We start from the raw sequence: 13,076 nt of genomic DNA, 5'->3' as shown, positions 1-13,076 counted from the left end.
CAACATTATAGGGCAGGGGTTCCCCAACATTATAGGGCAGGGGTTCCCCAACATTATAGGGGGCAGGGTTCCCCAACATTATAGGGCAGGGGCAGGGGTTCCCCAACATTATAGGGCAGAGGCAGGGGTTCCCCAACATTATAGGGCAGGGGTTCCCCAACATTATAGGGCAGGGGTTCCCCAACATTATAGGGCAGGGGTTCCCCAACATTATAGGGCAGGGGCAGGGGTTCCCCAACATTATAGGGCAGGGGTTCCCCAACATTATAGGGCAGGGGCAGGGGTTCCCCAACATTATAGGGCAGAGGCAGGGGTTCCCCAACATTATAGGGCAGAGGCAGGGGTTCCCCAACATTATAGGGCAGGGGCAGGGGTTCCCTAACATTATAGGGCAGGGGCAGGGGTTCCCCAACATTATAGGGCAGGGGTTCCCCAACATTATAGGGCAGGGGCAGGGGTTCCCTAACATTATAGGGCAGGGGTTCCCCGACATTATAGGGCAGGGGTTCCCCAACATTATAGGGCAGGGGCAGGGGTTCCCTAACATTATAGGGCAGGGGTTCCCCAGCATTATAGGGCAGGGGCAGGGGTTCCCCAACATTATAGGGCAGGGGTTCCCTAACATTATAGGGCAGGGGTTCCCTAACATTATAGGGCAGGGGTTCCCCAACATTATAGGGCAGGGGTTCCCCAACATTATAGGGCAGGGGTTCCCCAACATTATAGGGCAGGGGTTCCCTAACATTATAGGGCAGGGGTTCCCCAACATTATAGGGCAGAGGTTCCCCAACATTATAGGGCAGGGGTTCCCTAACATTATAGGGCAGGGGTTCCCCAACATTATAGGGCAGGGGTTCAGGGGTTCCCCAACATTATAGGGCAGAGGTTCCCCAACATTATAGGGCAGGGGTTCCCCAACATTATAGGGCAGGGGTTCCCCAACATTATAGGGCAGGGGCAGGGGTTCCCTAACATTATAGGGCAGGGGTTCCCCAACATTATAGGGCAGGGGTTCCCCAACATTATAGGGCAGGGGACATTATAGGGCAGAGGTTCCCCAACATTATAGGGCAGAGGCAGGGGTTCCCCAACATTATAGGGCAGGGGTTCCCCAACATTATAGGGCAGGGGCAGGGGTTCCCCAACATTATAGGGCAGGGGTTCCCCAACATTATAGGGCAGGGGCAGGGGTTCCCCAACATTATAGGGCAGGGGTTCCCCAACATTATAGGGCAGGGGCAGGGGTTCCCCAACATTATAGGGCAGGGGTTCCCCAACATTATAGGGCAGGGGTTCCCCAACATTATAGGGCAGAGGTTCCCCAACATTATAGGGCAGGGGTTCCCCAACATTATAGGGCAGGGGTTCCCCAACATTATAGGGCAGGGGCAGGGGTTCCCCAACATTATAGGGCAGGGGTTCCCCAACATTATAGGGCAGGGGTTCCCCAACATTATAGGGCAGGGGTTCCCCAACATTATAGGGCAGGGGTTCCCCAACATTATAGGGCAGGGGTTCCCCAACATTATAGGGCAGAGGTTCCCCAACATTATAGGGCAGGGGTTCCCCAACATTATAGGGCAGAGGTTCCCCAACATTATAGGGCAGGGGTTCCCCAACATTATAGGGCAGAGGTTCCCCAACATTATAGGGCAGGGGCAGGGGTTCCCCAACATTATAGGGCAGAGGTTCCCCAACATTATAGGGCAGAGGCAGGGGTTCCCCAACATTATAGGGCAGGGGTTCCCCAACATTATAGGGCAGAGGCAGGGGTTCCCCAACATTATAGGGCAGAGGTTCCCCAACATTATAGGGCAGGGGTTCCCCAACATTATAGGGCAGGGGACATTATAGGGCAGAGGTTCCCCAACATTATAGGGCAGGGGTTCCCCAACATTATAGGGCATGGGCAGGGGTTCCCTAACATTATAGGGCAGGGGTTCCCCAACATTATAGGGCAGGGGTTCCCCAACATTATAGGGCAGGGGCAGGGGTTCCCCAACATTATAGGGCAGGGGTTCCCCAACATTATAGGGCAGAGGCAGGGGTTCCCCAACATTATAGGGCAGGGGTTCCCCAACATTATAGGGCAGGGGTTCCCCAACATTATAGGGCAGAGGCAGGGGTTCCCCAACATTATAGGGCAGGGGCAGGGGTTCCCTAACATTATAGGGCAGGGGTTCCCCAACATTATAGGGCAGGGGCTCCCCAACATTATAGGGCAGGGGTTCCCTAACAATATAGGGCAGGGGTTCCCTAACATTATAGGGCAGGGGTTCCCTAACATTATAGGGCAGGGGTTCCCCAACATTATAGGGCAGGGGCTCCCCAACATTATAGGGCAGGGGTTCCCCAACATTATAGGGCAGGGGTTCCCCAACATTATAGGGCAGGGGTTCCCCAACATTATAGGGCAGGGGTTCCCCAACATTATAGGGCAGGGGTTCCCCAACATTATAGGGCAGAGGTTCCCCAACATTATAGGGCAGGGGCTCCCCAACATTATAGGGCAGGGGTTCCCCAACATTATAGGGCAGGGGCAGGGGTTCCCCAACATTATAGGGCAGAGGCAGGGGTTCCCCAACATTATAGGGCAGAGGCAGGGGTTCCCCAACATTATAGGGCAGGGGCAGGGGTTCCCTAACATTATAGGGCAGGGGCAGGGGTTCCCCAACATTATAGGGCAGGGGTTCCCCAACATTATAGGGCAGGGGCAGGGGTTCCCTAACATTATAGGGCAGGGGTTCCCCAACATTATAGGGCAGGGGTTCCCCAACATTATAGGGCAGGGGCAGGGGTTCCCCAACATTATAGGGCAGGGGTTCCCTAACATTATAGGGCAGGGGCAGGGGTTCCCCAACATTATAGGGCAGGGGTTCCCCAACATTATAGGGCAGGGGTTCCCCAACATTATAGGGCAGGGGCAGGGGTTCCCCAACATTATAGCGCAGGGGTTCCCCAACATTATAGGGCAGAGGCAGGGGTTCCCCAACATTATAGGGCAGGGGTTCCCCAACATTATAGGGCAGGGGCAGGGGTTCCCCAACATTATAGGGCAGGGGTTCCCCAACATTATAGGGCAGAGGCAGGGGTTCCCCAACATTATAGGGCAGGGGTTCCCCAACATTATAGGGCAGGGGCAGGGGTTCCCCAACATTATAGGGCAGGGGTTCCCTAACATTATAGGGCAGGGGTTCCCTAACATTATAGGGCAGGGGTTCCCCAACATTATAGGGCAGGGGTTCCCCAACATTATAGGGCAGGGGTTCCCCAACATTATAGGGCAGGGGTTCCCTAACATTATAGGGCAGGGGTTCCCCAACATTATAGGGCAGAGGTTCCCCAACATTATAGGGCAGGGGTTCCCTAACATTATAGGGCAGGGGTTCCCCAACATTATAGGGCAGGGGTTCCCCAACATTATAGGGCAGAGGTTCCCCAACATTATAGGGCAGGGGTTCCCCAACATTATAGGGCAGGGGTTCCCCAACATTATAGGGCAGGGGCAGGGGTTCCCTAACATTATAGGGCAGGGGTTCCCCAACATTATAGGGCAGGGGTTCCCCAACATTATAGGGCAGGGGACATTATAGGGCAGAGGTTCCCCAACATTATAGGGCAGAGGCAGGGGTTCCCCAACATTATAGGGCAGGGGTTCCCCAACATTATAGGGCAGGGGCAGGGGTTCCCCAACATTATAGGGCAGGGGTTCCCCAACATTATAGGGCAGGGGCAGGGGTTCCCCAACATTATAGGGCAGGGGTTCCCCAACATTATAGGGCAGGGGCAGGGGTTCCCCAACATTATAGGGCAGGGGTTCCCCAACATTATAGGGCAGGGGTTCCCCAACATTATAGGGCAGAGGTTCCCCAACATTATAGGGCAGGGGTTCCCCAACATTATAGGGCAGGGGTTCCCCAACATTATAGGGCAGGGGTTCCCCAACATTATAGGGCAGGGGTTCCCCAACATTATAGGGCAGGGGTTCCCCAACATTATAGGGCAAAGGTTCCCCAACATTATAGGGCAGGGGTTCCCCAACATTATAGGGCAGAGGTTCCCCAACATTATAGGGCAGGGGTTCCCCAACATTATAGGACAGAGGTTCCCCAACATTATAGGGCAGGGGCAGGGGTTCCCCAACATTATAGGGCAGAGGTTCCCCAACATTATAGGGCAGAGGCAGGGGTTCCCCAACATTATAGGGCAGGGGTTCCCCAACATTATAGGGCAGAGGCAAGGGTTCCCCAACATTATAGGGCAGAGGTTCCCCAACATTATAGGGCAGGGGTTCCCCAACATTATAGGGCAGGGGACATTATAGGGCAGAGGTTCCCCAACATTATAGGGCAGGGGTTCCCCAACATTATAGGGCATGGGCAGGGGTTCCCTAACATTATAGGGCAGGGGTTCCCCAACATTATAGGGCAGGGGTTCCCCAACATTATAGGGCAGGGGCAGGGGTTCCCCAACATTATAGGGCAGGGGTTCCCCAACATTATAGGGCAGAGGCAGGGGTTCCCCAACATTATAGGGCAGGGGTTCCCCAACATTATAGGGCAGGGGTTCCCCAACATTATAGGGCAGAGGCAGGGGTTCCCCAACATTATAGGGCAGGGGCAGGGGTTCCCTAACATTATAGGGCAGGGGTTCCCCAACATTATAGGGCAGGGGCAGGGGTTCCCCAACATTATAGGGCAGGGGTTCCCTAACAATATAGGGCAGGGGTTCCCTAACATTATAGGGCAGGGGTTCCCCAACATTATAGGGCATGGGTTCCCCAACATTATAGGGCAGGGGTTCCCCAACATTATAGGGCAGGGGTTCCCTAACATTATAGGGCAGGGGTTCCCCAACATTATAGGGCAGAGGTTCCCCAACATTATAGGGCAGGGGTTCCCTAACATTATAGGGCAGGGGTTCCCCAACATTATAGGGCAGGGGTTCCCCAACATTATAGGGCAGAGGTTCCCCAACATTATAGGGCAGGGGTTCCCCAACATTATAGGGCAGGGGCAGGGGTTCCCTAACATTATAGGGCAGGGGTTCCCCAACATTATAGGGCAGGGGTTCCCCAACATTATAGGGCAGGGGACATTATAGGGCAGAGGTTCCCCAACATTATAGGGCAGAGGCAGGGGTTCCCCAACATTATAGGGCAGGGGTTCCCCAACATTATAGGGCAGGGGCAGGGGTTCCCCAACATTATAGGGCAGGGGTTCCCCAACATTATAGGGCAGGGGCAGGGGTTCCCCAACATTATAGGGCAGGGGTTCCCCAACATTATAGGGCAGGGGCAGGGGTTCCCCAACATTATAGGGCAGGGGTTCCCCAACATTATAGGGCAGAGGTTCCCCAACATTATAGGGCAGGGGTTCCCCAACATTATAGGGCAGGGGTTCCCCAACATTATAGGGCAGGGGCAGGGGTTCCCCAACATTATAGGGCAGGGGTTCCCCAACATTATAGGGCAGGGGTTCCCCAACATTATAGGGCAGGGGTTCCCCAACATTATAGGGCAGGGGTTCCCCAACATTATAGGGCAGAGGTTCCCCAACATTATAGGGCAGGGGTTCCCCAACATTATAGGGCAGAGGTTCCCCAACATTATAGGGCAGGGGTTCCCCAACATTATAGGGCAGAGGTTCCCCAACATTATAGGGCAGGGGCAGGGGTTCCCCAACATTATAGGGCAGAGGTTCCCCAACATTATAGGGCAGAGGCAGGGGTTCCCCAACATTATAGGGCAGAGGCAGGGGTTCCCCAACATTATAGGGCAGAGGTTCCCCAACATTATAGGGCAGGGGTTCCCCAACATTATAGGGCAGGGGACATTATAGGGCAGAGGTTCCCCAACATTATAGGGCAGGGGTTCCCCAACATTATAGGGCATGGGCAGGGGTTCCCTAACATTATAGGGCAGGGGTTCCCCAACATTATAGGGCAGGGGTTCCCCAACATTATAGGGCAGGGGCAGGGGTTCCCCAACATTATAGGGCAGGGGTTCCCCAACATTATAGGGCAGAGGCAGGGGTTCCCCAACATTATAGGGCAGGGGTTCCCCAACATTATAGGGCAGGGGTTCACCAACATTATAGGGCAGAGGCAGGGGTTCCCCAACATTATAGGGCAGGGGCAGGGGTTCCCTAACATTATAGGGCAGGGGTTCCCCAACATTATAGGGCAGGGGCAGGGGTTCCCCAACATTATAGGGCAGGGGTTCCCTAACAATATAGGGCAGGGGTTCCCTAACATTATAGGGCAGGGGTTCCCTAACATTATAGGGCAGGGGTTCCCCAACATTATAGGGCATGGGTTCCCCAACATTATAGGGCAGGGGTTCCCCAACATTATAGGGCAGGGGTTCCCTAACATTATAGGGCAGGGGTTCCCCAACATTATAGGGCAGAGGTTCCCCAACATTATAGGGCAGGGGTTCCCTAACATTATAGGGCAGGGGTTCCCCAACATTATAGGGCAGGGGTTCCCCAACATTATAGGGCAGAGGTTCCCCAACATTATAGGGCAGGGGTTCCCCAACATTATAGGGCAGGGGCAGGGGTTCCCTAACATTATAGGGCAGGGGTTCCCAACATTATAGGGCAGGGGTTCCCAACATTATAGGGCAGGGGACATTATAGGGCAGAGGTTCCCCAACATTATAGGGCAGAGGCAGGGGTTCCCAACATTATAGGGCAGGGGTTCCCCAACATTATAGGGCAGGGGCAGGGGTTCCCCAACATTATAGGGCAGGGGTTCCCCAACATTATAGGGCAGGGGCAGGGGTTCCCCAACATTATAGGGCAGGGGTTCCCCAACATTATAGGGCAGGGGCAGGGGTTCCCCAACATTATAGGGCAGGGGTTCCCCAACATTATAGGGCAGAGGTTCCCCAACATTATAGGGCAGGGGTTCCCCAACATTATAGGGCAGGGGTTCCCCAACATTATAGGGCAGGGGCAGGGGTTCCCAACATTATAGGGCAGGGGTTCCCCAACATTATAGGGCAGGGGTTCCCCAACATTATAGGGCAGGGGTTCCCAACATTATAGGGCAGGGGTTCCCCAACATTATAGGGCAGAGGTTCCCCAACATTATAGGGCAGGGGTTCCCCAACATTATAGGGCAGAGGTTCCCCAACATTATAGGGCAGGGGTTCCCCAACATTATAGGGCAGAGGTTCCCCAACATTATAGGGCAGGGGCAGGGGTTCCCCAACATTATAGGACAGAGGTTCCCCAACATTATAGGGCAGGGGCAGGGGTTCCCCAACATTATAGGGCAGAGGTTCCCCAACATTATAGGGCAGAGGCAGGGGTTCCCCAACATTATAGGGCAGGGGTTCCCCAACATTATAGGGCAGAGGCAGGGGTTCCCCAACATTATAGGGCAGAGGTTCCCCAACATTATAGGGCAGGGGTTCCCCAACATTATAGGGCAGGGGACATTATAGGGCAGAGGTTCCCCAACATTATAGGGCAGGGGTTCCCCAACATTATAGGGCATGGGCAGGGGTTCCCTAACATTATAGGGCAGGGGTTCCCCAACATTATAGGGCAGGGGTTCCCCAACATTATAGGGCAGGGGTTCCCCAACATTATAGGGCAGGGGTTCCCCAACATTATAGGGCAGAGGCAGGGGTTCCCCAACATTATAGGGCAGGGGTTCCCCAACATTATAGGGCAGGGGTTCCCCAACATTATAGGGCAGAGGCAGGGGTTCCCCAACATTATAGGGCAGGGGTTCCCCAACATTATAGGGCAGGGGCAGGGGTTCCCCAACATTATAGGGCAGGGGTTCCCTAACAATATAGGGCAGGGGTTCCCTAACATTATAGGGCAGGGGTTCCCTAACATTATAGGGCAGGGGTTCCCCAACATTATAGGGCATGGGTTCCCCAACATTATAGGGCAGGGGTTCCCCAACATTATAGGGCAGGGGTTCCCTAACATTATAGGGCAGGGGTTCCCCAACATTATAGGGCAGAGGTTCCCCAACATTATAGGGCAGGGGTTCCCTAACATTATAGGGCAGGGGTTCCCCAACATTATAGGGCAGGGGTTCCCCAACATTATAGGGCAGAGGTTCCCCAACATTATAGGGCAGGGGTTCCCCAACATTATAGGGCAGGGGCAGGGGTTCCCTAACATTATAGGGCAGGGGTTCCCCAACATTATAGGGCAGGGGTTCCCCAACATTATAGGGCAGGGGACATTATAGGGCAGAGGTTCCCCAACATTATAGGGCAGAGGCAGGGGTTCCCCAACATTATAGGGCAGGGGTTCCCCAACATTATAGGGCAGGGGCAGGGGTTCCCCAACATTATAGGGCAGGGGTTCCCCAACATTATAGGGCAGGGGCAGGGGTTCCCCAACATTATAGGGCAGGGGTTCCCCAACATTATAGGGCAGGGGCAGGGGTTCCCCAACATTATAGGGCAGGGGTTCCCCAACATTATAGGGCAGAGGTTCCCCAACATTATAGGGCAGGGGTTCCCCAACATTATAGGGCAGGGGTTCCCCAACATTATAGGGCAGGGGCAGGGGTTCCCCAACATTATAGGGCAGGGGTTCCCCAACATTATAGGGCAGGGGTTCCCCAACATTATAGGGCAGGGGTTCCCCAACATTATAGGGCAGGGGTTCCCCAACATTATAGGGCAGAGGTTCCCCAACATTATAGGGCAGGGGTTCCCCAACATTATAGGGCAGAGGTTCCCCAACATTATAGGGCAGGGGTTCCCCAACATTATAGGGCAGAGGTTCCCCAACATTATAGGGCAGGGGCAGGGGTTCCCCAACATTATAGGGCAGAGGTTCCCCAACATTATAGGGCAGAGGCAGGGGTTCCCCAACATTATAGGGCAGGGGTTCCCCAACATTATAGGGCAGAGGCAGGGGTTCCCCAACATTATAGGGCAGAGGTTCCCCAACATTATAGGGCAGGGGTTCCCCAACATTATAGGGCAGGGGACATTATAGGGCAGAGGTTCCCCAACATTATAGGGCAGGGGTTCCCCAACATTATAGGGCAGGGGTTCCCCAACATTATAGGGCAGGGGTTCCCCAATATTATAGGGCAGGGGCAGGGGTTCCCTAACATTATAGGGCAGGGGTTCCCCAACATTATAGGGCAGGGGTTCCCCAACATTATAGGGCAGGGGCAGGGGTTCCCCAACATTATAGGGCAGGGGTTCCCCAACATTATAGGGCAGGGGCAGGGGTTCCCCAACATTATAGGGCAGGGGCAGAGGTTCCCCAACATTATAGGGCAGGGGTTCCCCAACATTATAGGGCAGGGGTTCCCCAACATTATAGGGCAGGGGTTCCCCAACATTATAGGGCAGGGGCAGGGGTTCCCCAACATTTTGGGCCCGCAAACCCATTTTGATATCTGAAAATTCTCACGAACCCAATCATGTGAAAAACATTACATAAGTAACAGCCAATGTTTCGTTTTTTATTTGGGGCTATGGCAGTCAATTCAAAACCATTCTAACAGTATTTCTGATTGTCTTCTCAACTCACCATCACATACTTTTAAAACGGGGCTTTGACAGCCAATTTGGAAAGGGAAAGGGTGATAACCTAGTCAGTTGTACAACTGAATGCCTTCAACTGAAATGTGTCTTCCGCATTTAACCCAGGGGGCTGCCTTAATCAACATCCACGTCTTCGGCGCCAGGGGAACAGTGGGTTAACTGCCTTGCTCAGGGTCAGAATGACCCATTTTTACCTTGTCGATTGCAAACATAATGTATCTTACTAATGAGATGGGTGTGCTTGATGCAGATCGTCAGAGCTTCTCAAAGTCAGGGGGCGTGGTCGACAGTGTGCACTGCAGCTCTGCTGACATCCAACCTGGTTTTGGTTTTAATGCAGACGAGCGCACTGAATCCAGCTTCACACAGACATGAGCTGGCGAAGAGTAGCCTACCATTTGTTTTATGGTGCTTTTAAGACAACTGGAAACTCTGAAAAGGGTCAAATCATGACGACAGTGATCTTCAGGTCAGAAAGTCGGAGCTCTAGAAAAAGGCCCAAGTTCCCGAGTTGGAATTCCGAGTTGGATGACTGTTCAAAAGATTTTTCCCAGTCGGAGCTTGTTTCTTTCCGAGTTCCCAGTTGCTTTGAACTCAGCATTAATGCTCAGAGGTGACGGCAGGGTATTTATTCCCTTTGAGTCAGGAACCAAAACTCCTTCGTAGTGACCCGTGAATGCGTTGTCTGAAGCAGTCGGTCACATGACAGCTCAAATCAGCTGTTCAATTTCACTTACGTCAACTGAGCCAGGATCACAGTCAAACGGATTGGGAAGAAGGTCCCAAAATGCTCTTCCAAGCATTGGAGATGAGCAATCACCACTAGTGTGGGACAATTTCTGATGCCGTTTCCTGTTATTTTCTTTTCATTACACAGAAAATCAACCAAGTCTGTTCTTTTTACATCCATTGTGAATAACAACAGTTCCTCTCTCAATGTGAAACATCTTTCCAACACTCCCTCTCGATAACCACCAAGCATCGGTGTGAAATAGAACACTCCCCCTCGATAACCACCAAGCCTCGGTGTGAAATAGAACACTCCCCCTCGATAACCACCAAGCCTCGGTGTGAAATAGAACACTCCCCCTCGATAACCACCAAGCCTCGGTGTGAAATAGAACACTCCCCCTCGATAACCACCAAGCCTCGGTGTGAAATAGAACACTCCCCCTCGATAACCACCAAGCCTCGGTGTGAAATAGAACACTCCCCCTCGATAACCACCAATCCTCGGTGTGAAATAGAACACTCCCCCCCGATAACCACCAAGCCTCGGTGTGAAATAGAACACTCCCCCCCGATAACCACCAAGCCTCGGTGTGAAATAGAACACTCCCCCCCGATAACCACCAATCCTCGGTGTGAAATAGAACACTCCCCCCGATAACCACCAAGCCTCGGTGTGAAATAGAACACTCCCCCGATAACCACCAAGCCTCGGTGTGAAATAGAACACTCCCCGATAACCACCAAGCCTCGGTGTGAAATAGAACACTCCCCCGATAACCACCAAGCCTCGGTGTGAAATAGAACACTCCCCCGATAACCACCAATCCTCGGTGTGAAATAGAACACTCCCCCCGATAACCACCAAGCCTCGGTGTGAAATAGAACACTCCCCCGATAACCACCAAGCCTCGGTGTGAAATAGAACACTCCCCGATAACCACCAAGCCTCGGTGTGAAATAGAACACTCCCCCCGATAACCACCAAGCCTCGGTGTGAAATAGAACACTCCCCTCGATAACCACCAAGCCTCGGTGTGAAATAGAACACTCCCCCGATAACCACCAAGCCTCGGTGTGAAATAGAACACTCCCCCCGATAACCACCAAGCCTCGGTGTGAAATAGAACACTCCCTCGATAAACCACCCCTCAAGCCTCGGTGTGAAATAGAACACTCCCCCGATAACCACCAAGCCTCGGTGTGAAATAGAACACTCCCCCGATAACCACCAAGCCTCGGTGTGAAATAGAACACTCCCCCTCGATAACCACCAAGCCTCGGTGTGAAATAAAACACTCCCCCTCGATAACCACCAAGCCTCGGTGTGAAATAGAACACTCCCCCGATAACCACCAATCCTCGGTGTGAAATAGAACACTCCCCCCGATAACCACCAAGCCTCGGTGTGAAATAGAACACTCCCCGATAACCACCAAGCCTCGGTGTGAAATAGAACACTCCCCGATAACCACCAAGCCTCGGTGTGAAATAGAACACTCCCCCGATAACCACCAAGCCTCGGTGTGAAATAGAACACTCCCCGATAACCACCAAGCCTCGGTGTGAAATAGAACACTCCCCCCCGATAACCACCAAGCCTCGGTGTGAAATAGAACACTCCCCCTCGATAACCACCAATCCTCGGTGTGAAATAGAACACTCCCCCTCGATAACCACCAATAGAACATCATCATACTATGATCCCATAGCTCCACAGTTTTGTGAAGAGGTGTGTGCGTAGTGCATGTGGTATGATGTAGTTTACAATCAAAGTTACCTGCTACAGTATATCAGAGCTCTGTGCTCAGCTCTTTTTCCGCCAGTTGCTCTCTGTGTATCATACAATGTGTCCATATGGCAGAGGGAGACTCATTCATAACTAGAGGGCAGAGGTCTGCCCGCCGTCCCGCCATAGATGGAGCCCCTTCTGTACAAAAGCCCACCTTTTGATCCCATATGGAATCTGTTTTTCATCAATATAGTCACGCAGCACACTGAACATCCCCTGTGTCGTTTCATGCTTGGGAATCGTGAGACGGAACAATATGTCCTTGTGAATAGCATCCCCCGACATGTATAGCAAACAAAAAGCAATGCATGGGCATCGACCCTCACAGCTGACGTCCATTTGGAGAGCATCAGCTGGGCAGTTTGAGTCGTTCAGTCAGAGCATACATTCTTTGTTTAACAGTTTTACCTGACACAGTTATTGATGTGAGTTCTCTTTGCCTCTGCCTCCCCACACGTTGGTTTCACTGTATCAATTACAGCTGGTAATATCAATATCTCCGCAGTAGTTTTTTAGTTTCATAGCAGGCCATGGTTTATGTGCAACGGGCCAGTCTTCTCCCATGATCTAAGGGCTCTCTCTCGTTGGATTTCATCCTTTAGATTAGAATCATTGTCATTTACATTTTTAAGGTTAACCACATTACAATGATTGAGATTAATATATATATATATATATATGAATGTTTATTTTTATTTAATGTTTAATGTTTTTGTTTATTTTTTTAAGGATTTTAGAAATACTCCTTTGACCACATTTTCATATCTGGCGACCCCTCCCCAGGTTTTGGTACCGCTGTTGTAAGGTATTGTGTGTAGGTGGATGAGATTTCTTTATTTTTTTTCATCCACTTTGAATTCAGGCTTTAACACAACAAAATGTGAAATAAGTCAGGAGTATGACTACTTTCTGAAGGTACTGTATGTGTATGTGTAATGGAATTGAGTCATGATCAAGGGCTAATGCTGCGTTCATAACAACTGGGAACCTCGGGAAAATACGAGGTCAAATCAT

The 13,076-nt window shown here is 52.1% G+C and overlaps 1 protein-coding gene across 1 annotated transcript in view; it reads right to left on the bottom strand.

Annotated features, from left to right (window-relative positions):
- acaa1 (acetyl-CoA acyltransferase 1) overlaps window positions 1-13,076 on the bottom strand; it is a 28,334-nt gene that overhangs the window by 14,595 nt on the left and 663 nt on the right. The gene's annotated exons all lie outside the window — the stretch shown is intronic.

This window comes from Oncorhynchus nerka, linkage group LG22 (genome assembly GCF_034236695.1).
Source record: "Oncorhynchus nerka isolate Pitt River linkage group LG22, Oner_Uvic_2.0, whole genome shotgun sequence".
Lineage (NCBI taxonomy): Eukaryota > Metazoa > Chordata > Actinopteri > Salmoniformes > Salmonidae > Oncorhynchus > Oncorhynchus nerka.
Note: the sequence above shows the minus strand (reverse complement) of the source record. Positions and strands in the feature narration are given on the sequence as shown.